At 42.6% G+C, this 27,976-nt stretch overlaps 1 long non-coding RNA gene and 1 pseudogene across 1 annotated transcript; both read left to right on the plus strand.

The window, feature by feature from the left end:
- Positions 1–13,007: 13,007 nt before the first annotated feature.
- Positions 13,008–21,501, plus strand: LOC136407708 (uncharacterized). Its single transcript, XR_010751997.1, has 3 exons — positions 13,008–13,136; positions 19,153–19,342; positions 21,191–21,501. It is a non-coding gene; the product is annotated as an uncharacterized lncRNA (long non-coding RNA).
- LOC136376031 (MICOS complex subunit MIC19 pseudogene) lies at positions 16,170–17,260 on the plus strand (annotated as a pseudogene).
- Positions 21,502–27,976: the final 6,475 nt, after the last annotated feature.

The following is a 27,976-nucleotide window of genomic DNA, read 5'->3' on the forward strand; positions in this document are numbered from 1 at the left end:
GATACCAGGGCCAGGAGGTAGAGGAAATGGGGAGAGGCTGGGCAAGGTGTACAGAGTTTCAATTTTGCAAAATGAGTAAGTTCTGGAGATCTAATGGACAGCACCGTGACCGTAGTGAACAGTAGTGTATTATATACTTGAAATCTGATAGGATAGTAGATCTTAACCAAAAGATGGTATGTTGAGATGATGGGTGTGTTCTTTAGCTTGATTATGGTGATCATTTCACAGGGTATCTGTTGTGAACCTTCCCTATATACAACTTCTAATTGTCAATTATGCCCCAAGTGATGAAAAAACACAGTCACACAAAATGTAATAACTTTGAACTATTAAGAAGAGATTCATGAGGAACTTAACGTACAATATATATACTGTCATACAAAGTATTAAAATAAAACCCATGAACCGTGTCGCTGAGATTTATTATTTGACTCCTACTCTACTACTCATATGACAAAACAATTAAGCCTATAAGCAAATTAAAAAAAAAACTTATTAATTGATTTTAGTGAGAGAGGTAGGGAGAGAGAGAGACAGGATCATTGAGTTTGCACCTGTATGTGCCCTGACTGAGGATTGAACCTGCAACCTCTGCACTTCGAGACAATGCTCTAATCAACCGACCTATCTGGTCAGGGCCATAAACAAATTTTAAAAAGAACCAAAAACTCTTACTAAACAAACAAACAAATAAAAAATTAAGAGCTTTAACACCAGAGATCTCTGGATCAGTATGAAAATAATCAACTTACCATTCAAAAAAGAACTGCTGCCTTTTTTATATGGAAACTTTTTTTTTTGTTATTTAAAAAATAAATGTAAAACATTATGGACAGGCCCTGGCCGGTTGGCTCAGCAGTAGAGCGTCGATCTGGCGTGCAGGAGTCCCAGGTTCGATTCCCGGCCAGGGCACACAGGAGAAGTGCCCATCTGCTTCTCCACCCCTCCCCCTCTCCTTCCTCTCTGTCTCTCTCTTCCCCTCCCACAGCCAAGGCTCCATTGGAGCAAAGTTGGCCCGGGCGCTGAGGATGGCTCTGTGACCTCTGCCTCAGGCGCTAGAGTGGCTCTGGTCACAACAGAGCGACGCCCCAGATGGGCAGAACATCGCCCCCTGGTGGGCATGCTGGGTGGATCCCGGTTGGGCGCATGTGGGAGTCTGTCTGACTGCCCCCCGTTTCCAGCTTCGGAAAAATGAAAAAAAAAAACAAAAAACATTATGGACAGAAATACCATTTTACCCTGAGTAAATCAGACATGTTTTAATTGCTAGCTAATAATGACTAACAATAATAAGAATACGAGAAAAAAATTAGATTCCCAATAAATTTCTAGGGAATTTGCCAATAAGATCATTAAAATTTTTTTTCACATATAATCATTAACAGTTGATAAAGCTTATTTTGAATCAAGACAATGAAAAATAGTAAGACACATTCAATTAAAAGATACATGTTCATTACTTTCTATGGAAATAATACCAATGACCATTCTGTTGCAAAACCAGGAACATTCAGGGGTATGGTTTTAGAATAATCTAGTCATCTCTGTCTCCTCCTTAGCATCTTGTTTCTTCTTTTGCCCGGAAGACCTTCTCCTTTGTCTTCTACTCTCTCCTTGTCAACATAGTCCTTACAATATGCATCTTGAAATTCTTCTTTTTCTGAATATGAAAGATTTCTTCTGCTCCCTTTCTCAATTCTGAACTTGCCCCATCTTGCCCTCCTCTTCTTCTTCTTCCTCCTCCTCCTCCTCCTCTTCTTCCTCCTCCTCCTCTTCCTCCTCGTCTCTGGGTGGACCAGCTCCAGTCTCCTTCATTATTGTTACTTCCATCCTCATCCTCTTCCTCTTCAGAGTTGAGGATCTTTCTTACCAAAACCCCCTCGGTATGTTTTGATACAGCAGTTCAAAAATTACTTTCCCAGCTTCTTAGGATTGTGATTCATAATATTAAACAAATTGTGAATTTTCTATCTTCTAATACATTGCAGAACATCTACTGAATTGAGTACTTTGATTTTGGTTCCACTGGGATGGAAATAGTTTGGGCATTTCTCTTCCAGAATTTCTAAGCCCCCAGATGTAATATGTTCACTGGGAACACTAGCCAATGAAGTTAGTTCCACTTTAGCCATAGTTAGAAATTCTGGCTCTTTAAAATAACTCTCCATGCTTTCAGTTTCCCAGTGAATGACTGGCAATTATAAAGGGCCACTTTGTTCACTCAGGGTCTGTCTTACTCCTTCCTCCTCTACTGCCACGAATTATGTTTCTCCTGTCTTCCCTCTCATACTATCTCCAATTCCAAAATTTGTAAGAGATTTGGAAATGAATGAGAAGGAAGACAAATATACCACTCATCTCCAAAAGAAAGCTGTAGAGGTTAAAGAACAGACTAGAAGATGGAGTTCCTAAAGGGTAGATAGACTGCTAACTTAGCCTCACCCTCTTCCTTGTTCCATCCACATTCACAGTTCCTTTCTTTTCAACAGCAGTTCAGAGACTGAATGATTTTTTAAGAGGTGTAATATGATCAGCACTGTAGCTTTTGAATATTAATCTGATGGACGTGTGTATATTGGACTAGAGAGAAGAAAAACAAGAAGTAAGAAATTCATTAGGAAATTATTTTGTTAGCCCAGGCAAGAAAAAAATGAGGAATTAAACAACAATCTTGTCAGTGGCAAATAAGCAGAGGATATAATTACTAGTGGTATTGTGGAGCCAGAATTTGTTAGACTGGGTGTTTAGCAGGAAAGCATTGGTGACTTCATCATTAAAAGAAAGCAAAGGAGAAGATGAGGGGAAACATCTTAAGTTTTAGCTGGGCACTTACTGAGATAGAAGGGTGGAGTTTCTCCATAGCCAGATGGCAAATGGAACGAGAGGAATGAGGTGAGAGTGAGTCCCAAAGATGGATGGCTAAAGCATTGAACAGAGAGAACACTTTAGAATTTCAATTAAAAAAAAACTATAATATTTAAGGTGAGATACTAAAGAATGAATCTGACAAGAAACAGTAAAATAATTTGTAGGAGAATCCTGAGAGCTAATTACCTAGAAGCTGAGAAAGGAGAGACTCTAGAAAGGTGAGGGTCACGTAGTTAGAAGAAAGAGTGGGAAGTTTTTGAGATGATGCTAAGAGCACAGGCAAAAGGGTTATCCTTCCAATGAAGACACAGTTCTTTAACACAGATAGGAGTCTGATCTAGTCTAGGCAAAATACTCAGGTGCAAAATAAAAAGCACATCTCTCCACCTGATCTCTTTTTATTTTCTGGACATTTGTTCTACTCTGGGTGAAAGAGGAGGTGGAAATGAGCCAGGTCTGGTGTCTACAGAAAGTCAAGTGCAGTGGCTAGTGTCAGTTTGCCTTCTATACCCACCCTCTCTTTACTCCGCTGTTTGCCCTTTGAGCTGACTTGGTTGGATCGTATCAGTGGGCTTTCGTGACTTTTGTTTTCCTGTTGGGTTTGGCTAATGGTGATCAGTTGTGGGAAATCACAGGACAGTAGAAAAGTGTCATGGGGTATTTTTGCCCCACTTTCCTCCTTGCTACGTCCTTGTGTGTTGGCTATGTCACTCTGTGGTGCCTTGTGCAGTGGGATTTTGCTCTAATTTTAGCTCAGAATAATGATGTGAAAAATCAATAAATGGCCCAAGAGTGAGCACTTTGTAATACCTGGGCTTCATATTTCTAACTTGATCATCTAAGTTTTCTCCATTAAACTCTGGCATTCTATGATTGTGGACTAGTGTTGCTATTCAAATTGTAGTTGGTAGAGTCCTTACCAGATAGCTTGGTTGGTTAGAGCGTTGTTCCAAAGCATAGAGGTTGCTGGTTCGATCCCCTGTTGGGCCACATACAGGCACAGATCCTGTCTATCTCTTGACTCTTCCTCTCTCTCTAAAACCAATAATTTTTTTAAGTTAAAAAAAAACTGTAGTCTGTGGAACAAAATAATAACCTTCTCTTGGGGGGGTTGTTAGAAATGCAGTATTGTAGACCCTAACCATGGCCCACAGAATGAGAATCTAAAGTTTTATATGCATATCAGGATTTGAAAAATACTGAGATAGTAGACAATCATAGTTACTTCCTAGCTATATGAGTTTGTGAGAAGTTGCTGTTTCTTTCTAAATCTCAGGTTTCTAATCTGAAAATTATAATACTAATTTTAGGGTTGTTGTGAAGAGTCGACTCAAGACATTTTGTATTGTTGTGTAACACCTACTCACTAAATAAAAAGTTATGGATACCTTCAGTGTGCTGAGTGCTGTGCTGGTTGCAAGTAGTTAACAAAGTAGAGTCCCTGGACTCATGAAGCTTACGCTGTTTTTGAGTCCCTTGGACAAAGTTATTCCAGTTCCATGAAGCAGCATGGTGTTGTGAATTGGTAATTGACATCAAAGGTGAGAATACATGAATTTCAGCCTGCATTTTATTTGTTATTTTCTCAGCTTTATTGGGGAATAATTGACAAATAAAAGTGTTTCTATGTAAAGTGTAAAACATGATGATTACACACACACACACACACACACACACACACACACACACACACACACACATAATTATTGCCACCATCAGGTTACTTAATACTTCTATCACCTCCCATAATTAAGTCTTTTTTTGAGAGTGTATAGTGGGAATGTTTAAGAGCTGCTCTCTGCAAATTGCGAATTGCAAGTATACACTACCATATCATTAACTAAAGTCATCATGCTGTACATTAGATCCCCAAATCTTAAAGTCTGTATTATTTGACCTACGTCTTTCTCTGTTCATCTCTCCCTGACTGCCAGTAACCACCATTCTACTCTATGTTTCTATATCAGCCTTTTACTTTTACTTAGAATGATGCCCTCCGGGTTCATCCATGTTGTCACAAATCAGTTCTTTTTTTAAATGCACATTGTAAAACCTTAAACAAGTCATTTCAGCTTTCTGAACAGTGCAAATCAGATCTTAAGACTATTGGAACACATTAGCTATCTCAAAGTATGCTTCCTAGAACACTAAATGCATGTACTTCTCCACAGTGGAAATAAAAAGGATATCTCTGGTCAAATAACTTAGGAAACTCATTTTCTTATTAGGAGATCACAATGCCCTTTTACCATATAAAAGGAATCAAAAAGTACCAAGTAATAACCCTACTTTAACTGAGTATAATTGAACATTTCTGACAACTTCTTAACAAAGATTTCTTCTTTTCTTTCCCTTCCTTTCTCCCTCTCTTCCTTCTTTCTTTTCTTCCTTTCTTGCTTTCTGTCACAGTAATTTTAGGAGAGTCACATTGGCTCTCAGAGGTCATTTATGGATATGGTAGTTTGTGGATCTATTGCAGAAAAGGCAGAAGGGGAGAAAAATTTTGCCCAGGGCAGTCCTCCGTAGCTGCTGGTCAGGACGACTCCCTGTGGTTGCTGGGTTTGCCAAGAGGAAGTGTCACGTTTAATAGGAGGGCAGGGGATTAGGAGCACAGTCTTGAGGAGTTGACTGACATTGAGCAAGTCTCTGGGCCTCAGTTTCTGTGTCTACATCAGGGTGCGGATCAGCCTGGTGACTCTGTCATGGTCTGGAATGCTAGTGTTATGTTTCAGCTTTGTAGGCACCTGCTGTTGGAAATGCCTACTTCCATTGGATGAGGAGAGAGCCACGTGCTGGGCCCAGGGAATTCAGAGGTGAACTCTGGGGCTCTTGCTGTTTGACTTGGAAGTGGTGTTTTCCCCAGTGAAAGCTGGGCTTCCTCTCCCTGGGTAAGAATTCGAGGGCAGTGCTTATTTAGATTGAAGAAGGCCTCCTGACTTAGATGAAGTGCTCAAACCTGTTCCACTTGCTTAGAATGTGGGTTTCAGAGATATGACCACAATTCAGAACAAAGCCCAAAGCTTGTCTCGCAGGTATTTTGAAGTTGTCTTTTTTTCACACATCACGTTAAACCTCTAATGTGAAGAAAAGAAACATTATTCTTAAATTCTACTTTCTGAGGTTTACTTTCCTGTATATGAATAGATAGACACTGTATAACTGAGTATATCCTTGCTTAGAGCAATAGAAAGGGAAGTTACAGAAAGAAGGGAATGGATTCAAGGCCTCCAACCTCTAAGCCAAATGCTTTTGCCTCTACATATTCAGCAGTTTTCACAGAGTAATATTTGAAAATCATTTTTACAGTGGAGAAGTGCGGTGACAAGTCTCATGGAGCCCCGGGGGACTTGCAGTCAGAGATCAAAGTTAAAATCCTGCTCTGCAACTTACCAACTGTGTGACCTTGTGAAAGCCTGCCACTTCTATGACCCTCCTTCTGCTCCTCTTGTAAAATGGTGGTAATAACCCTTGCTTGCTTACCAGGAATTTGTCAAGTTCAAATGAGATAAAAAAGAAGTTTGGAAACTGTAAGGAGCTGTAGGTGTATAAGGGATTTGTATTTATAGGAGGTATTTCCAGGTGGCAGTGAGAGTAATTTGCTTTAATATTGGTTTGTCAATGTTTTCAAAATGGCTTAGAAGACCGGTTTGTCTTTGGAGCAGGGAGAGTAAAGGGGATAAGAATTGCTCATTCTGGCAAGGTGAGGGCACGTGTGTGGGTGCCTCTGAGGAGCGTTACTGTAACCAGAATTAACCTGAGAACTTCTGCTGGCTGAAGTTCCCTGTGCGTTCGTCTTCAAAATTCACTATCCAAAAGTATTCAAAGTGAGTCAAGTCTTTACTTGAATCTCTTGGCAAATGTCAGCAGAGATAAAATTCTTACTCGATTCTTCTACAATTCTCCTTTTCCCTGTCCCCGCCTGTCTTCACATCTCTCACGTCAATGAAGACCACCACAAGCCTTTATATTATTTTAATTTTTTTAAGTTAAAAAAATGAAGTTGGGGCCCTGGCCGGTTGGCTCAGCGGTAGAGCGTCGGCCTGGCGTGCGGGGGACTCGGGTTCGATTCCCGGCCAGGGCACACAGGAGAAGCGCCCATTTGCTTCTCCACCCCCACCCCCTCCTTCCTCTCTGTCTCTCTCTCTTCCCCTCCCGCAGCCGAGGCTCCATTGGAGCAAAGATGGCCCGGGCGCTGGGGATGGCTCCTTGGCCTCTGCCCCAGGCGCTAGAGTGGCTCTGGTCGCGGCAGAGCGACGCCCCGGAAGGGCAGAGCATCGCCCCCTGGTAGGCAGAGCATCGCCCCTGGTGGGCGTGCGGGGTGGATCCCGGTCGGGCGCATGCGGGAGTCTGTCTGACTGTCTCTCCCCGTTTCCAGCTTCAGAAAAATACAAAAAAAAAAAAAAAAAAAAAAAGAAGTTGGGTTTATTGGACTGATACTGGTTAACAAAATTATCCACGTTACAGGTGCTCAATTCTACTACACATCTGTACACCACACTGTGTGTCCACCCCACCCCCAAGTCAAGTCTTCCTTCATCACCATTTATCGCCCACACCCTCCTCCCCACTAACCACCCACTGCAGTCACCATACTGTTGTCCATGAGTTCTTTTCTCATTTTTGCTCAATGGCTCCACCCCCCGATTAGTGCCCCCGCCCACCACCCCCACCCTGACAGCTGTCAGCCTGCTGCTCTCTAGGAGTCCGTCTCTATTTGCCAAGCCTTCATTTTAAACCTTCACTCTCAATCCTCCAGGAAACTCACCTTGATAAAAATACGAAACAAAACAAAACTGATTCTTAGTAACTCCATTTTTCTTCTCTCCTCTTACTTTCTATATTATATACTCTTAATTGGCTAAATCTTTGTTTTTCTGATGAAATTTTTTTCACTTTGCTTGGCCATTAGTCCCTCTTCCTATTTGCCAGAGCCGTATCAGAAGAGGCCCAGAAGGCCCTGGCCGGACAGCTCGGTTGGTTAGAGCGTTGTCCTGAAACGTGAAGGTTGCGGGTTTGATCCCCAGTCAGGAAACATACAGGAACAGATCCATGTTTTTGTCTGTTTCTCTCTCTTCCTTCCTCTCTCTAAAAATCAACAAATAAAAAAGAAAATTACAAGGAAAAAAAGGCTCAGAGGCTGAACTGGAGCACTTGGAATCGATTTTTTGAAGTTGGGGAAGGATTGTGATCTAGTCAAAACCCCAGAACAGTGCAGAATATTTTTTAACACACTGGGGAACGGTCAAAGATAATGAATGTATAAATTAATATATACATTGTTTAAGTTTAGTGTGGTTTGTTTTCATCTCTCCAAGGCAATGACTGTATTCACAGTGCAGATGGGGGATGTGAAGTTTGTTATGAGACTAGACATAGGGTAGTTAGTTGTAGGAAGTAGCTTATTTTTTGGTGAACAGTCATGAAAATTTTCCATCATATTTTTTCAAGAATTTAAGTGCCTCTCTGTGCCCTAAATTTACACTACTGATCAGACCATCTATCTCTCCTCTTCTTCCTCCTCCTCATTATTTTTTACTTTTAAAATCTATTCTCAACAACTTTCAAATATTGTATGGAACACAATATTATTAGCTGTAGTCACCATGCTGTATATATTACAACCCCATGACTTGTTTACTCTGTAAATGCTGACTTCAAGTCCTGCTCTTGGAGGAAAATGCCTTAGTGAGAAATACTGACTCACCACTATGGGGCCTCATTTTGAATTGCTAATCCTTTGCTTGTGAGGTTTTAACAGAACAGGCCACTCTCCATTGCTGCGCGCCACCTTGTGGGTAAACAATGAGCCATGATGGTGTAATTGGCATGTTGCAACAGTGGTTTGGGCCAGAATTCTTGGATTAAAATTGGTGCTCCACTCCCTACTAGCTGAGTGGCTGTGGGCAAGCTATTTAACTGTGTCTCAGTTTCCTTTGTAAATGGGGATAATCTACCAATTTAATTGTACCGAATATTATAGTAAGCATTAAGAGCTACTAATACAATGTCTTTGTATATCAGTTTGAGGGCTTTGTCAACTAAGACTAGATCGCTAGATAAAAACAATCATAATAACAAGCATTATTCATAGTATTATTAAGATAATAATGGTTAGCATTTACTGAATACATACCTGTAGCAGGCGCTGTGGTGTGCTCTTTACATGAACCATTTCATTTAATCCTCATAATAGTTCTTTTTTTTTTTGTATTTTTCTGAAGCTGAAAATGGGGAGAGACAGTCAGACAGACTCCCGCATGCACCCGACCGGGATCCACCCGGCATGCCCACCAGGGGCAACGCTCTGCCCACCAGGGGGCGATGCTCTGCCCCTCCGAGGTGTCGCTCTGCCGCGACCAGAGCCACTCTAGCGCCTGGGGCAGAGGCCAAGGAGCCATCCCCAGGGCCCGGGCCATCTTGGCTCCAATGGAGCCTTGGCTGCGGGAGGGGAAGAGAGAGACAGAGAGGAAGGAGGGGGGAGTGGAGAAGCAGATGGGCGCTTCTCCTGTGTGCCCTGGCCGGGAATCGAACCCGGGTCCCCCGCACGCCAGGCCGACGCTCTACCGCTGAGCCAACCGGCCAGGGCCATAATAGTTCTTTGTATTGAAGAATTTTTATGCTCAGTCCACAGGTGAGGGAATTAAGTCTCTGAAGTAACCATGCATGTGTGTGTGCACGTGTTACACACAAAGGGTGCAAGAGGAAAGAGTATGGCAGGTTTATGGTAATTTTCTTTTTTTTTTTAATTTTTATTAATTTTAATGGGGTGACATCAATAATTTTCTTCAAATTGTTAAATAGTTGTCAGAGGGAAAGGAAGAGTATGTTTTTATTTTCCCAAACAGCTTCAGATATTGTAATATTTGGTGCAATTAAATTTTTGCTTATTTACACAGAATAACTTTCTAATAGCCAGAATTGCTCAAATATCAAGTGATCTGCTCTCGGAGACAATAAACTCTTCATTACTAGAGTTTCTTAAACAGGGTCTGCTGATACTTGTTAGAGAGAGTGGAGGGGTCACGTCTCAGTGAGAGGGATAATTAAGGTATTTTCTAATCAGAGGTGTCAGTGTTTTTATAATAAATTTGAAAATGCAGTGATTTCTCTGGACTGCAGTAGGTTTTATGGCAGAAGCAGTCCTTCAGCTGGATTTGTACATTAGATAGTACATTTTTTTTATTGCAAGTTGTAGAATGAAAACTAGTTTAAGAAAATAAAATGTTAATTGTAAGGATTAGATGGTGTCTCAGGAAATCCTCAGGCAGGAAGAAAAGAGGGTTTCGAATAGCATCTGTTTTCTGTCTCCATTATATTTTTTCCTTCTCTACTTCTCTGCAAAACAGCTTTCTCTCTGTTCCCCCATCCACGTGGTAGGCAGTAGATTATTTCCACTACGTTAGATCAGAAATCTAAGCTGACATGTTGCAGATGCTGCCATCCTGACACAGAGAAATTGTACTGCTGGTTCTAATTCCAATGTATTTTTGGTGATACAGTATTTTAATTGAGGTAAGATTCACATAACATAAAATTAACCAATTTAAACTGCAATTCAGTGGCATTTGATACTTTCACAATGCTATGAAACCATCACCTCTAATTTAGTTGTAGCATGTTTTCGTGACCTTCAAAGTAGACCCTTTACCCATTAAGCAGTCACTCCCCCACGCCATGACAGCCACGAATCTGTTTCCTGTCTCTGTGCGTTTACCCATTCTGAATATTTTATATAAATGGAATCATACAATATGTCACCTTTTGTGTCTGGCTTCTTTCAGTTTGCAAAATGTTTCTGAGGTTCATCCACAACATAGAAGTGCTCCACTCCTTTTTATAGCTGAATAATTCCCATTGCATGAATGTACCACGGTTTGTTTATCCATTCCTCTGTTGATGGACGTTTGGGCTGTTTCTGCTTTTTGGCTGTTGTGAATAGCGCTACAGTTTTTGTTTGTAATTCTTCTGAGAATATTCCAGGAATGGAATTGCTGGGTCATATGCTAATTCTGTAGCATTCTGAGGAACAGCCAAACCATTTTCTGCAATGGCTGCACCATTTTACACTCGTTCTAGTAATGTACCAGGGTTCCAGTTTTTCCACATCCTTGCCCAGACTTTTCTTTTCTTTTCTTTTTTTAAGATTATAGCCATCCTAATAGGTGTTAAATTGTGTCTAATTGTGGTTTTAATTTGTATCGTCCTAATGACTAATGGTATCAAACACTTTATTTTTGCCCACTTTTATTGAGATATGGTTTACATACATCACTATATAGTTTTAAGATGTATAGCATAATGGTTTGACTTACACATATAGTGAGATGAGTACTGCTATACGTTTAGTTAGCAGCTATCATCTTGTATAGATACAATAAGAAGAGAAATAAAAAAAAGAAAGGAAAATAAATTTTCCCTTGTGATGAGAATTCTTAGGATTTATTTTCTTAGCAACTTTAATATGTATCATGTTTCTTTTTTTTTTTTTTTTTTTTTTTTGTATTTTTCTGAAGTTGGAAACAGGGAAACAGTCAGACAGACTCCCGCATGCGCCCAACCGAGATCCACCTGGCATGCCCACCAGGGGGCGATGCTCTGCCCATCTGGGGCGTCGCTCCGTTGTGACCAGAGCCATTCTAGTGCCTGAGGCAGAGGCCATGGAGCCATCCTCAGCGCCTGGGCCAACTTTGCCCCAATGGAGCCTTGGCTGCAGGAGGGGAAGAGAGAGACAGAAAGGAAGGAGAGGGGGAGGGGTGGAGAAGCAGATGGTTGCTTCTCCTGTGTGCCCTGGCTGGGAATCAAACCCGGGACTCCTGCACGCCAGGCCAACGCTCTACCATTGAGCCAACCAGCCAGGGCCCATATGTATCATGTTTCAATGTTAGCTATAGTCAGCATACTGTCCATTACATCCCTAGTACCTTGTAACTGCAAGTTTGTACTGTTTGACCATGTTTCTTTCTCCCATTCCCCCCTGCCCTGCTCCCACCTCTAGTAACCACAAACCTGGTACCTTTTAGATTCCACATAGAAGTGATAACCACACAGTATTTGTCTTTCTCTATCTGACTTATTTCACTCAGCACAGTACCCTTAGTGTCCATCCCTATTGTTGCAAATGGTAGGATTTCCTCATTTTTTATGGCCCGATAATATTCCATTGTTATATAAACCACAACTTCTTTATCTAGTCACCCATCAATGAGCACTTGAGTTGTTTCTATGTCTTGGCTATTGTAAATAATGCTGCTATGAACATGAGGGTGCATGTATTTTTCCAGTTATTGTTTTCATGTCCTTTGGATATATTCCCAGAAGTGGAACTGCTGGATCCTATGGTAGCTTCTTTTTTGAATTTTTTGAGGATCCTCCATCCTGTTTTCCATAGTGGCTACAACAATTTATAGTCCCACCAACAGTAAGGACTTTTCACAGTACTTGCTGGCCACTTGTATATATGTCTTCTTTGGAGAAATGTCTATTTATTTAAGTCTGCTGCCCCTTTTAAAATTTTGCTTGTTCATCTTTTTGCTGTCACAGTTCTATATTCTGGATAACATTCCCTTATCAGAGAGAGTTGATTCTCCTTATGTACAGATTCTATATTTTCAAATTTGCCTACTTGGTAAAATTTATTTAAAACCCTCAAATCAGTACAGGTTTTTTTTTTTTTTTTTTTTTGTATTTTTCTGAAGCTGGAAACGGGGAGAGACAGTCAGACAGACTCCCGCATGCGCCTGACCGGGATCCACCCGGCACGCCCACCAGGGGCAACGCTCTGCCCACCAGGGGGCGATGCTCTGCCCCTCCGGGGCGTCGCTCTTTTGCGACCAGAGCCACTCTAGTGCCTGGGGCAGAGGCCAAGGAGCCATCCCCAGCGCCCGGGCCATCTTTGCTCCAATGGAGCCTTGGCTGCGGGAGGGGAAGAGAGAGACAGAGAGGAAGGAGAGGGGGAGGGGTGGAGAAGCAAATGGGCACTTCTCCTATGTGCCCTGGCCGGGAATCGAACCCGGGTCCCCCGCACGCCAGGCCAACGCTCTACCGCTGAGCCAACCGGCCAGTCAGTACAGTTTTGTCATCACTTGAAGACACACTGAGGTGCACGTTCCCAGGTGTGACCCTGCCTCTCTTTTCCAGCTCCCATACAGAGGTGACTGGAGGATCGCAACAGCGGGGCAGAGCGGGGCAGTGCGAGAGGCGCCGGCGGGTGCAGTGGGACCAGGTTTGATTTCCAGCTCTGGAATCTGTTCGCAGGGCGGCCTCAGGTATGCTGGCTTCACTCTTCGAATACTGTTTTCTCTTTTGTGAAACAAAGAAAACGGAATCTGCCAGGATGAGTGGTTTCTAAGGCTTAAGAATATAATCTATGTAATGATGTCCTTTCTTCTCTTTTCTCTTTCTGTATCTCACACACATATATATTGATATATGAGCAATGTGACAGTATTTTCTAAGTCAGTGTTTACAGTGGATTTTAGAAGGTAAATACCAAAAAATATGAGAATAGACTATATTTTGTAAATATTCTTTCCCATTGGTAGGTTGTCTTTTCATTTTCTTAATGATCTCCTTTGATACATAAAAGTTTTTAATTTTGATGAAGTCCATTAGTTCTATTTTCTTTTCTTTTGTGACTCGTGACCCCAGTCCTAACTGTTGAGGGGATGTGATCTTGCTTTGTTCAGGCATAGACAAAGCAACTATGCTTACATGTGTGGGGTTCCATTTACTAGTAAATGGCTGCGAAAGTACTTTGGGGAGCAGGTTAGTTGGTTACCCCGTTATATAACTAGTGAAGGGAGGGGTTAAGAGTCAGACTCACCCCGATGTTAAAATCTGTAGCCTTACTTGCTTTAATTATGCAGAGAAAGGGTCACTATGGTGAACTAAAGGAAAACCTAAAGGGTGATCAACTTTCAAGTATTTTTAGCGTTTATATAAAGAGGAGGAAGGAAACACTTCTCTTTGTAGAAGTTCATGTTTGTAGAGGATGTGTTCAATTAGACTAGATGAGTGTAAGGAAGAAATGACAAACCCTTATCACTCCCTCAGCTCTCCTGTTCCGGATATTTCCCACCCACTACCTTATTAGAAAATATTTAGGGGAATTGGCTGTTGCGATCACTAATTATGGACACAAGAGGGTGCTAAAAAGCTATTGTTCTCCTGGTTCTAAGGCTCCACTGCAGAAAAGAACTTGGATTACAAGACTCAGAAAAATCTGAATAGAAAGAATGAAAATATAGCTTGATATTCAAATGTTTAGATTTCGAGATTAACCAAAGGTAGTTCCAGAGTTGTTGACAATTTGGTAGCTTTTTAGATGAATATGGCAGAATTTTAAACCCAGAAAGAGCATTTGAAAGCATCTCTTTTTCTCCTTTCCTGCCCCACTCCTACCTTCCTCCTTCTTTCCAGAGATTGTGTTAAACACAGTCTTTCCAGCTTGGAAAATCAAACAGTATATAAGGAAAGCTGTTCTTTTAATGGAGGTAGAATGCTGAAGCCCAGTCTCTGATCTTACCGTTGCACCATGGCAAGCCCAGAGGAATGCTGGGTAACCAAAGGATGCCACATTAGAGATCCTGAAAAATCATTGCTGAAAGTCAAGTTGTTGGCAGGCTGCATCCTTGGATAAAATCCCACCCCCTGCTTGTATTTGCACAGCTTGCAAACTAACCGGTTTTATATTTTAGATGGTTGAGAAGAAATCAAAAGGAGAATATTTTATGATATGTGAAAATGGGATGAAATTCAGTTTCAGTGTTTGTAAATGAAATTTTATTGGAACATAGCAATGCATTTATATATTTAGCCAATCCTGCTAAATATGTACATATTACCTATGGCTGTTTTTAGGCTATAATTACAGAGTTGAGTAGTTGCAATGGACTCTGTAGCTCAGTTTTTTTTAATACCTATAAAATTACATATGGTAATATTATGATTAAGTAATGTTAGATTTTTAACAGATATGGTATAATGTAATAACAATAGCATGAAAGGTATAAGAGGGAATAGTGCTTATAGAAATGACATTTCTATATTCCTCATCAATTATGTTAGTATAAATTGGAAGTAGATTGTGATAAATTATAATGAATGCAATATCCCTGAGAGCAACCAATTAAAACATTTAAAGTAAAAAATTATTTAAAGAATGAAAGAAAATGTTCCATTAGGCCCTGGCCGGGTAGCATCGTCCTGATACACCAAGGTTGCGGTTTGGTAATTGGTCAGGGCACACACAACAATCAACCATTGAATGCATAAATAAGGGGAACAACAAATTAATGTTTCTCTCTCTCCCTCCCCCTTCCTCTCTATCTTTGAAATCAATCCATAAAAAATCTTTTAAAAAGTTACATTAGCAAATATTTACTTAATGCAAAAGAAAGAAGTAAAGGCAGACTGGAAGAACAAGAAAGATATAAGAAGCCCTGGCCGGTTGGCTCAGTGGTAGAGCGTTGGCCTGGCGTGCAGGATTAGATTCCTGGGTTCGATTCCCAGCTAGGGCACACAGGAGAAGTGCCCATCTGCTTCTCCATCCCTCCCCCTCTCCTTCCTCTCTGTCTCTCTCTTTCCCTCCTGCAGCCAAGGCTCCATTGGAGCAAAGTTGGCCCAGGCCCTGAGGATGGCTCCATGGCCTCTTCCTCAGGCGCTAGAATGGCTCTGGTTGCAACAGAGTGACGCCCCAGATGGGCAGAGCATCGCCCCCTGGTGGGTATGCCGGGTGGATCCCGGTCGAGTGCATGCAGGAGTCTGTCTGACTGCCTCCCTGTTTCCAGCTTCGGAAAAAAAAAAAAAAAAAAAAAAAAAAAAAAAAAAAAAAGATATAAGATATATACCCCCACAAAGAAAAAAGCTAAACGGCAGGTGTAAATCCAAGTCTATGAATAATAACATTAAATCTGAATGGATTAAACAATCGGTTAAAAGGTAGAAATTTTAACCCCGTCAGACTGGGTTAAAAACCAAGATTTAACTATAATCTGCCAACAGGAAGCACACTTTAAATTCAAAGATACAAATAGGTTGAAAATAAGAGGATGGGAAAAGATATATTATGCAAACAGCAACCATAAGACAGCTGGAGTGGTTTTATTAATATCAGACAAATTAGTCTTTAAAACAGAAAATGAATAGACTGCAAAGCCTAAAAAATATTCACTCTTTGGGCTTTTACCCCTCCTCCTCCCCCAAATCTGCTGCCTCCTCTAGATGCTTATAATGAGTCACTGGGATGAAGCGAAATATAGACATTAAAAATCTAATTATGGGCTTCTTGGGGTCGTGGCCTTGCTCCAGCTGTGCAGGGCATGCGTCCTGCCACATCTTCATGCGCGTGTGTGTGCGTGGGGCTTGAAGTGCTCTTGGGTCCTCGCTAGAACTCTGCGGGGGCAGAAGAAGCTATGGGCGGGACCTCCAGCACCCGCTGGGTCACCTTCGAGGCGGACGAGAATGAGAACATCATGAGAACATCACCGTGGTGAAGAGCATCTGGCTCTCGGAAAATGTGATTGATCGCATGAAAGAAACATCTCCATCTGGCTCGAAGACTCCACGGTTTTCTGGTGCTTACGGTGCCTCAGTTTCTGATGAGGCATTGAAGAGGAGGGTGGCCGAGGAGCTGGCGCTGGAGCAGGCCAAGAAGGAGTCGGAGAGTCAGAAACGACTAAAACAAAGCAAAGAACTGGACCGAGAGAGGGCTCTTGCCAACGAGCAGCTAACCAGAGCTATCCAGAGCGGATATCGAGTGAGGAGGACCGTGCCAAGGCAAAGCACCTGGCTAAGCTGCTGGAAGAGAAAGACCGTGTGATAAAGAGGCAGGATGCATTCTACAAAGAGCAGCTGGCCAGACTGGAGGAGAGGAGTTCAGAGTTCTACAAAGTCACCACTCAACAGTATCAGAAAGATACCGAAGAGGTGGAAGCCAAGTTCAAGCGGTATGAGGCTCACCCAGTCTGCGCAGACCTGCAGGCCAAGATTCTCCCATGCTACCGGCAGAATGCCCAGCAGACCCTCAGCTGCTCTGCAATGGCTGACCAGTACCGTGCGCTGTGTCCATCAGGCCAAACAGAGCATGATCGAGAAGGGAGGAGAAAGTCAATTTAGAACAAGCAGAACTCCTTCCGCGTTAATTCCAGAGGTGGACCATTTTTTTTCCTAGTAAGAGAGTGACCTATTTCAAGATCAGATCACTGAAGAGAAGCCCCCAAGAGCAGAGTCAACAAGAAGCACATCGCAGTTCTATCCATGGCAATCTGCGAAGCCAAGGCCTACATCAGGGCTCAGCCGTGAAGGACACCTGCAGTGTTAATGAACCCTGTTTGTGATGACAGAGAGAGAGAAAGCAGCCCTCTCCACCTTTTGTACTTTCTCTTCAACTCTCTCTTCTGAGCCCGCTCCATCCTCTGGTGAACCTCCTCTCCAGCAGAGCTCGGGGTGGGACCCGGGGACAAGGGAATTGGAGGGGGGAGCAGAGAGGGCCTGATAGCTCCATCTCAGGCCTGTGGTGCTGGGCAGAACTGTCTAGGACAGGGGTCCCCAAACTTTTTACACAGGGGGCCAGTTCACTGTCCCTCAGACCGTTGGAGGGCCGGACTATAAAAAAAACTATGAACAAATTCCTATGCACGCTGCACATACCTTATTTTAAATTAAAAAAACAAAACGGGAACAAATACAATATTTAAAATAAAGAACAAGTAAATTTAAATCAACAAACTGACCAGTATTTCAATGGGAACTATGCTCCTCTCACTGACCACCAATGAAAGAGGTGCCCTTCTAGAAGTGCGGCGGGGGCCGGATAAATAACCTCAGGGGGCCGCATGTGGCCCGCGGGCCGTAGTTTGGGGACCCCTGGTCTAGAATGTGGCCTGTTGGGTTTCTATGTGTTTTTTTTCTCCCTTAACTGTAGAAAAGCTCTTTTATTTTAACTTATTCTGGCGATCATGTAAGTATGAAGAAAACAAGGAGAGAAAATGTATCTCTTCCCCTGAAATAATGTTTATGATTACAAGTGAAGTAAGGCATTTTCTACCAATGTGAAGACAACCTTGGCTTATGCAACAGCTTCTCTGTCATGAATACTGACATTTTGACTTCACTCACTATCGATAATAAATCTATTTTCTGACGAGAAATAGAAATAAAAAAAAATCTAATTATGTGAAAACTTTAATTTGTGGCATTTTTTTATGTTATACTTAGAATCAAAGACCAGAACATCTGGAAGGAAGTAGGACATAAAGCATGTGCTAAAACAATGGGTTTGGAAATACAGAGCTGGAGACTCACCCCTAAGAACAAATAAAAATTCCACGGGCTATAGATGAAGGTAGTGGGGGAAAGGAGATGTTGAGGGAGGAGGTCGGTGAGGCCCAGGCTGCCTGGGGCTCAGTGTGCCTGGAGGAACCAGGGACAGAGCAGGGGAAGCAGCACTAAGACTCATCAGCCACCAACAGGGAAACCCTCTTTCACAAGGTGGGAGTCAGGTCATTAATGGAGATCATGAGATCACCTTAGCCATGTGAGTCAGTGTTATCATCCATGACATAGAGCACTATTAGCTGTCCTCATTATGTTCTATGTAGGACAGTGGTCCCCAACCTTTTTTGGGCCACGGACCGGTTTAATGTCAGAAAATATTTTCACGGACCGGATAACATGTGACTGAGACGAGCGTCAAGAGTGAGCCTTACAAAAAGCCCGTCAATAGATGACTGGATAAAGAAGATGTGATACATATACACTATGGAATACTACTCAGCCATAAGAAATGATGACATCGGATCATTTATAGCAAAATGGTGGGATCTTGATAACATTATACAAAGTGAAGTAAGTAAATCAGAAAAAACCAGGAACTGCATTATTCCATACGTAGGTGGGACATAAAAGTGAAACTAAGAGACATTGGTAAGAGTGTGGTGGTTACAGGGGGAGGGGGGAGAGGGAGAGGGAAAGGGGGAGGGGGAGGGGGAGGGGCACAAAGAAAACTAGATAGAAGGTGACAGAGGACAATCTGACTTTGGGTGATGGGTATGCAACATAATTGAATGACAAGATAACCTGGACTTGTTATCTTTGAATATATGTATCCTGATTTATTGATGATGCCCCATTAAAAAAATAAAATTATTTAAAAAAAAAAAAGAGTGAGTCTTAGATGGATGTAACAGAGGGAATCTTGTCATTTTTTAAAAATAAAACATCGTTCAGACTTAAATATAAATAAAACGGAAATAGTGTATGTTATTTATTCCTTCTCTGCAGACCGGTACCAAATGGCCCACGGACTAGTACCGGTCCGCGGCCCGGGGATTGGGGACCAGTGATGTAGGTGACCTCCTGCTGGGACTTCAGCAGAGTGCTGCTCATGTCCTATAAGAGTTATAGGTCTATGGGACCCAAATTTTGCTCAGCGCCATCCAGCTTGCCCTGTGTGGAAACTTTTGTTCACCAGGTATGTTCTAAGGCCCCATGGAGATGACAGGAGGTCTCCTGAACACCGATAGGAGGAGTGATCATAGGGAAAGGAAGCCTCACTTCTGTGCCTTGGGAGGAATGAATAGAATGGTTTGAGGTCCAGTCTGCTCCCCTTTGGTTGCACTGAAAACAGCCAACTGCACTTGCATGTCAACCATTCTTTGATCCTTTCCATCCGGTTGTAGTTAACTTTTCTAGGTATGTGTTCTTTTGAACGTTATAACATTAAGAAGTATTTTACAAGGTTGCTCTGAGATTAAATGACATAGTGCAGAAGGTATAGTAACATTGATTGTTTTAAGATATGTGTTGATAAATGAAAGCTGTTATTATTATTCAAGAGGTGATGATCTCATTATCCCTTTGGATGTTCTTGTGAAACTGAATGACTATGTGGTGTTCATGTGGTGAAGGGCATTAGATCTTCTGAAGGTGGTCGTGGTCTCAGTGAATGATTTGTTCGTTAAGATTCAGTATTTTTCACCCTGGGCTGACAGCATCAGAATAACCCAGGGGAACTTTGAAAAAACATAGAAGTCTGGGCCCAAATCGAGATATTCTGATATAGTGTATCTAGAGCATGGGCCAAGATTCTTTGTCATTAATAAGCTGCTTCCTTCCAGAGGGTCTATGGGAGAATTCATTCCCTTGCCTTTCTTCCAGCTTTTAGATGCTACTGCATTTTGGTTTGTGGCCCTGCATCACTCCAGCTTCTGTTTCCATGGTCACATCTCCCTTTCTAACTCTGACCTTTTACCCACCTCTCATGAGGAGAGACCTTTGTGATATATTAAGCTCTCCAGGATAACCCAGGGTAGTCTTCTCACCCCGAGATTCTTAAGTCAATCACATCTGCAAAGTCCTTTTGGCCATATTCACAGATTCTGGGGGTTAGGATGTGGACATCTTTAGAAGTCCATCATTCCATTGTAGATGGCAATCTAACTTTTGGTTAGGACTGTAAAATACACAGAGAAATCCCAGGTGATTTCATTCATTCCCACCTGAATACACATATAAGCTTTTTCTTCTATACCACTACCTCTCATTGGGGTATATGTGTCCTGAGAGGTTCACGAAGGATTGACAATTCTAGGGTAAGACGGATGGGAACAGAACAAGCTTAAGAATGAGGATATGAATGGCTCTCACTCCTACTAGCTGATCAGTGGGCTGGGTGCCGACATCTGTCAAAGGAATGACCTCATCATAGCTACTCAGAACAGGCAACATATGAGACTTCCCATCTGAAAGTGGTAGCTTCTGTAACAGGGCCGTGGCTACAGAGGCTGCACACTTAAATGGACACTGACCATTACTTGTCCTCATGCCCCCCCTAAATATTTTCCTTTATTCTTTATCTAATTAATCTCTAAGTCTCTCCCATCTCTTAGTTCTCAGCCTTGGGAATCTGCCCTTTATCTTGAAGGTAGGATAATTTTCTCTTATCAGTCATATCATCATCATATCATCTATTCTCCCAGACCTCGTGTGTCTATAGCTGAGCCACAATATGTGGGCTACTAAACTCAAAACCTAACAAGTATCTCTGCTTTCTCTGCTTTCTGTCATCGTTTTGTGTCTAAGACAATGATAGAGAAGGCTTAGCTGGCTGAATGAGGGAAGAAACGAGGGTTGAAGCAAATTCTGGAAACAAAAGCATGTTAATTAACATTTCAAAATCATATCCACCTTTATGATTTTTAGGATTCGTTCCAGCATTGACATTCAAAGACAGTTTCCCAAATCCACGGCTAGTGCTTGCTGTATTAGACCACACCCCTCTGTGCTGTCTCGAGTTCATTTATTTCAATAACTTTTTCAGAAACAACTTCAAGACCTCGGATTTCCAAACCGGCAGTGACATGGTCCACCTTCACCGGGACACCGCCCACTGTTGCTCCATCTCCACTCTCACTGTGTGAGAGCATGCTGCTCTCCCACTCTTGGTAAAGGCTGAGTTACAAGAGCCCGGCACCACCCTGACTTAAGCTGCTGCTCTGCCTTTCCACAATTGCAGCCAACTCTCTCTCTGACTCAGCTCACTGCCTGCAAAACCAGGCAAGGACTTGTAGACAACATCTCTTACTGCTTCCCTTCTCCCAGGGAGAATAGGATTAGCGTGCAGTACACTGGGCACAGGGCAGCTCCTTTTCAGCTTGTTTGTCTGGTATTAAAAGGGGCTGGGAACTAGCTTAAGGTCTGACATGAGCTCCTTCCCACAGATACCTGCCACCCTCTAATACCCAGGTACAAGTCAAGAATGTGGACTCTGCTTGGCGGTTCTACTGGTCCAGCTTCCTTCATGCAAGTGGCTGCTTGTCTGACTGTCTCACCAGTCTAGCTCTCTGCCAGCTGCTTAATGGAGTAAGTAGTCAGTACGGGGAGGCAGCGTAGACTAGTGGGTGACTTACACTGTGTTTGCATCAGAAAAAATATGGATTGAGTCCCAATTCGGCTCCTCACTAATTACATGACCTTGGGCAAGTTATTTAACTTCCTTAAGCTTCTATTTTCTCCTCTATAAATCAAAACTGAAGACACCCACATCACTGGATTGCTATTAAGGATTAAATAAAATAAGATATGTAAAGTCCTTAGCGTCATGCCTGGCACATGTTACTCCATAATTGAGAGTCACAGCTTATTCTGTTTTATTTAATAAAAATGGTGCTGAGTCCTTATGCAAAACTTCGAGCTTGGAATTGTGGAAGTAGATAAAAAAGTAAGAGACACCGTCCCTGTCGTCAAAGAATATTGCAGTCTAATGAGGAAGATAGAAGGTACTGAAGGAAGTAGAGTGAATGGATGAGTGGAGATAAAAGTTAGAAAGAACTGAGTGGAGATGAAGTCTGAACTATCCAGTCTGGAGGAGGGTTCAGAAGGAAACTTATTGCAAAAGTATGGCAAAGGCCAGCTTGACATCATGTCCCATCCTGTGGACCAAAGCTTTTCCCCATGTCCCTGTGCAAGACTCTTCTACTCAACAGTAATGCATCAGGATTATGAAAATGTATGCCTTTGTTATTCTATATTTCGGCAGATTGCCATGGATTAGAGCTACAGTGAGCTAGGGTCCTCTGGGGAAATGAAGCCCCTAGTCTTTTATTCCTAGTCTACCTCTCTTTTACTTACACCACTGTGGCCATCTGGTTCATAATTTAAAAAGTTCAGATTTTTCTTTTTGGCTAAATGACATTTAATTACATCATTTTCTGGATAGGTTTTAGCCAGCTCTCAAATGTGGGATCAAAACAAACGGAAGTTTCTGTGTGCCAGGCTGAAGGCATGGATCCCTCTCCCCAATTCCCTTGGCTGCCTGACCAGACAGTTATCACGTGTGTGGACCGAGCAGTACTGTGGGCAGCGGGCTGGGTCTTTCCTCAGCTGACTAGCACAAAAGTTACAGTCTCTGTTCCCCAGATGTCAAAGGAGGCAGTGAAGAATTATAACAAGAATCAGTGCACCCCTAGTACTCTAGTGCTAGCCCAGCTGTGATAATTGTATGTAAGATCAGGCAAATTTTCTTAGGTGCTTTCTCAATAAGCAAAAGAGGTGGCATAATCCTTGCCCATAGCTCTGTGGAACACACATGTCATTTTCTTTGCAGATTCGGATGCTTTTTTTTTTTTTTTTTTTAACTTAGAAAATGGTAAGAAACAATAACTTCAGCTTGGACCACTTTACCTGGAGATTGTGAATATCAGATAGATAGCAAGAAAAATGTATTGGTAACTTTGTTTCCAAGGCTGGCTTTTAAGGGTCTGAGGAGATTGACTGTGTTCCCATTAAGACTTCCCCAGGCTTTCCTGTTCTTCTAGCCTCCTCCAATGGAGTTTCTGAGTCTCTGCAGACCCTCCTACGCTGGTCACTCTAGGTTGGTGAATGAGTTGCTGTTATCCACCATATATACATCTAGCAGGACCATAATCAGCTGCAGCATTTCCAGTTCCAGTAGGGAGACAATAGGAAAGGAAATGTCTTCCAGGATTTGAGTTTCTCCCAATGAGACATATTGTAAGTATGATAACTACATGTCAGTGTACGTAAGCAATTCTAATGACTTCTTGGACTTGCAGTAAAATCCAGACTGTTACCAAAGACTGCCAGCATTCAGTTGCTCTGGCCCCAGCCAATCTTGGGCAACCTGCATTGTGATCTGATCACATGGGCCTTCCTTCTGTTCCTCATGTGTGACAAACCTATTCCTGCCCCAGGGCTTTGTTCCTACCCTTTTCTCTGCCTACAGTGCTCTCCTCCTAGATTTTTGCATGACTGGCTCTCATTCCTTCATCCTCTTTCTTGCCTCCACTCAACTCTCACTTCCTCAAGGAGTTCTTCTCTGATTGTGCTATCCGTGGTTCCCCCTCTTCACCTCCATCACTATCTCATTCCTTTCTAGCTCTTATCACCATCTGCAATTGAATTATGCATTGTTCCAGTTGCTTGTTTACCCTGTATCTTGTTGATAGAGTGAAACCTGTTCTCTCTGGGTTGTACTGTATTATAGATATTCCCAGCCAGTGTCACATGCATTAATCAGTCTGGATTGACAGTGACCAAAATCCTGGAACAGGGTCTAGGAACCCCTTTATCTGCCCTTCACCCCATAAGTTGCTGGCATTTGGGGAGGTCTAGAAGTCCTAAGGGTGGGGTTGGAGTAACTAGGGCAATACATGAGAACTTGGAAATTTAAGAAAACGGCTATCCATGAGCATGAAAATATTTTAATATTTAAGCAATCAGTATGGCCACTAGTTTGTACTAGTTTACCATCATCTCTACTTGTCTCCCATGTTCAACTCTCTGTGTCAGGACCTAGAACAGTGACTGGATCATAGCAGTTTCTCATGTGGTGAATTACTTGAGTATCATCAAGTCTTTTCCATAACACTCTCTCCAGCATGTGTTTCCTAGAAGAGCTATAAGGTGCCCTGGGTCCCTAACTTACTCAAGGGGGTAGGTTATAGTGTATTTAGGCCACAGGGTCTGCTTTAATGATAACTCTTTAAACTCCTCATAGTTCATAAAATCTGCACATCAGTCGTCTCATTTTATCTTCACAACCATCTTGAGAGGCTATCAAAACAAGAATGATCATATTTATTTTTTAGTTAAGTAAGCTCAGGCTTCGATAAGTCAACTGAGAGGTAAAGGCTGGGCAGAGCTGGGAAACAGCTCCTGTGTTCTGGGTGGGGACTAAGTGCTCTCCACTCGGCTGTCCTCAGTCCTGGAGAGAGCTGAACCTGAACTCAGAAGCAGCTACTGGGTATGGATGTAAAGACTCTAGAATCTATAACTAAGGTAATATATGCCCTCACAGAACAGCAGTGGCTGGCTGCAAAATAAGATATTTCAAGCAAGAATGACCAGACTGTAGGGTCTAGAGCAGAGGTCCCCAAACTACAGCCCGTGGGCCGCATGCGGCCCCCTGAGGCCATTTATCCGGCCCCTGCTGCACTTCTGGAAAGGGCACCTCTTTCATTGGTGGTCAATGAGTACTGTATGTGGAGTACTGTACGTGGTGGCGCCGCAAAGTGCAGCATCACTCACGTACAGTACTACTTCCAGTGACGCAGGATGCACATGTCACGGCTCCGGAAGCATGTCACATCACTTGTTACGGCTAGCAGTGACAAATATGGAACCGGACAGTGACCATCACATTAGCCAAAAGCAGGCCGATAGTTCCCATTGAAATACTGGTCAGTTTGTTGATTTAAATTTACTTGTTCTTTATTTTAAATATTGTATTTGTTCCCGTTTTGTTTTTTTACTTTAAAATAAGATATGTGCAGTGTGCATAGGGATTTGTTCATAGTTTTTTTTTTATAGTCCGGCCCTCCAACGGTCTGAGGGAGAGTGAACTGACCCCCTGTGTAAAAAGTTTGGGAACCCCTGGTCTAGAGGAACCTAGAAACTTTGTCCAAGAGGCTGGAGGAATGGAAAATGACCAACCTAGAGAACCTTTAATGGAGACATAGTTAATTTTCTTAGATACTTAAAATCTATTCTTATAAGATTGCCAGGACTTTTTCTCAGCAAGCTCACAGGGCAGAGTTTATTCAAATATGAAAAATAATTACAAAAATCAGGGCTCGTTTTTTAAATTCAGAAATATACTTAAAAATGAGAAGTAATATAGCTTAAGGCAATTTTCACCAAAATATGTTATATACAAAATGATACCAAGAAAGGTTATTTTACTTTAAACATGGTTAAGCATTGGAAAACTGTTGTTAGTTTTGAATTTATTTTAACATAGGGAACATATATAACTAGTAGACAAATTTTCTGATTTCAGATATATAACAAGTGATTAAAATTGGTACTTTTAAATTGAAATAGAATAATTTAAGAGAAATTTTAAGTGGGTAGTAGTACAGGTAACAGATGAGCGAATAAAATAGAAAATTTTATTTGTAAGAGTCATATTTCTTGAAGCTCACTCTATCACTCTGCACAACTCTGAATACATTCTTTCTTTTTTTTTTTTTTTTTTTTTTTGTATTTTTCTGAAGCTGGAAACGGGGAGACAGTCAGACAGACTCCCGCATGCGCCCGACCAGGATCCACCCGGCAGGCCCACCAGGGGCGAAGCTCTGCCCACCAGGGGGCGATGCTCTGCCCCTCTGGGGCGTTGCTCTGCCGCCACCAGAGCCACTCTAGGGCCTGGGGCAGAGGCCAAGGAGCCATCCCCAGCGCCCGGGCCGTCTTTGCTCCAATGGAGCCTTGACTGCAGGAGGGGAAGAGAGAGACAGAGAGGAAGGAGGGGGAGGGGGTGGAGAAGCAAATGGGCGCTTCTCCTATGTGCCCTGGCCAGAAATCGAACCCGGGGCCCCCGCACGCCAGGCTGACGCTCTACCGCTGAGCCAACCGGCCAGGGCTGAATACATTCTTAAGATCATGATGCTTAATATTCTGACCTGTTTAATAAGTTTGAAGCAAGGGTTTAATAGTTCAATGCACAGTTTGGCACATAGAACTCAATAAATGTTAGCTGTTGTCTTGACTTTTTTTATCAGTAACAATTAGTACTGTTCAACCAAGGAAAGCCACCTAGCGAAAAGAGAGCTCCTTAGTATCGAAGGTGTGGGAGCAAGACTAGTTGGGCATTTGTAAGGGGACATTTTTACATGTGTGGGAGCTCAGCTAGAACTGCAAAGTGGTTCCAGCTGGGAGATTTCTGTAATTCTGCTCTTTGGTGAACTCAGGAAGCAGAAGATACTTGGACCTAGAGTTTTCCTCCTATATCTTGGGAGGACACTTAACTTACTGCTCATCAGTACTCAAAGAGCCATTGCTCTCTGAGCATCATTGTTGGCTGTGACACCTAAGTCTGGCCTTGACATCACCCAGGTCACTCTCTGAGAACCACTCAGCTATTATCCCATAGTTCTTGCCCGACCAGGAAAAATGACTGTCTTGTCTTCACATTCTTCCTCACAACCGTGGGAAAGACTATGAGGGTTTCTCATGGGTACAGAGTGGTTCCGTCCTGTCTGATTCTCACCTGGAACCTGGCCTTTCTCGGGTGGCTATTCTGGGTATGGAAAATCCTTCCCTAAACAAGCTGGAGTATGTTTCTCTGTCTCTTTCATCCATGTGCCCTGGTTTCATCTCCTTCGACCACAGAGAACAAGTGTGCCCATTGCCTCCCATGGGAACCCGCGGAAGGTTGCAGACTGATGGAGTGTTTGCCCTGTAGTTGTTGATTTCCATGTGCTTCTCCACTGTTCCCACGGCTATGCTGCTCCTGTCCAGCATAGTTTCCAGTTCCCTCCCTTCCTAGTCATCAGCACCATGTTTTAACACAATGAGTCTCTGCTCTTTATGAAGGCCAGATTATGTGGAATGTGGGCCCCCCCCCCTTTTTTTCTTTTTTTTAAATTGAATTCATTTGGGTGACATTGGCTCACAAAACCACACAGGGTTCAAGTGTACAACTCAACAAAACATGATCTGCACACTGCATCATGTGCCCATCACCCCAAGTGAAGTTTCTTTTTGTCTCCCCCCTCCCCCCCATGGCCCACCGTGCCCCCATCCCATTCCCCTGGCCATCGCCACACTGTTGTTCGTGTCCATGTGTCATGTATACGTGTTCCTTGGCCAACCTCTCACCTTCTTTTATCCAGTCCCCCAGTCATCCTGCCCTCTGACAGCCGTCAGTCTGTTCCATGTGCCCATGCCTCCGCTTCTGTTTTATCAATTGATTTTGCTCATTAGATTCCACATATAAATGAGATCTTATGGTATTTGTCCTTCTCCAACTGGCTTATTTCACTTGATAATGTCCAGGTCCTTCTATGCTGTTTCAAAAGTTAAACTTTCCTTCCTTTTCTATGGCCAAGTAGTATTAAGTTGTCAGTTGTGTAAATGTACCATAGCTTTTTTATCCGTTCATCTACTGATGGACACGTGGGCTGCGTCCAGATTTGGGCTATTGTAAATAGTGCTGCAGTGAACCCGGGGTGCATATATTCTTTTGAGTTAGTGTTTCAGGTTTCTTAGGATATATTCTCAGAAGTGAGATCACTGGATCAAAAGGCAGTTCCATTTTTAAATTTTTGAGGAAACTCCATACTGCTCTCCACAGTGGCTGGACAAG

The sequence above is a fragment of the Saccopteryx leptura genome, chromosome 6 (genome assembly GCF_036850995.1).
Source record: "Saccopteryx leptura isolate mSacLep1 chromosome 6, mSacLep1_pri_phased_curated, whole genome shotgun sequence".
Taxonomy (NCBI): Eukaryota; Metazoa; Chordata; class Mammalia; order Chiroptera; family Emballonuridae; genus Saccopteryx; species Saccopteryx leptura.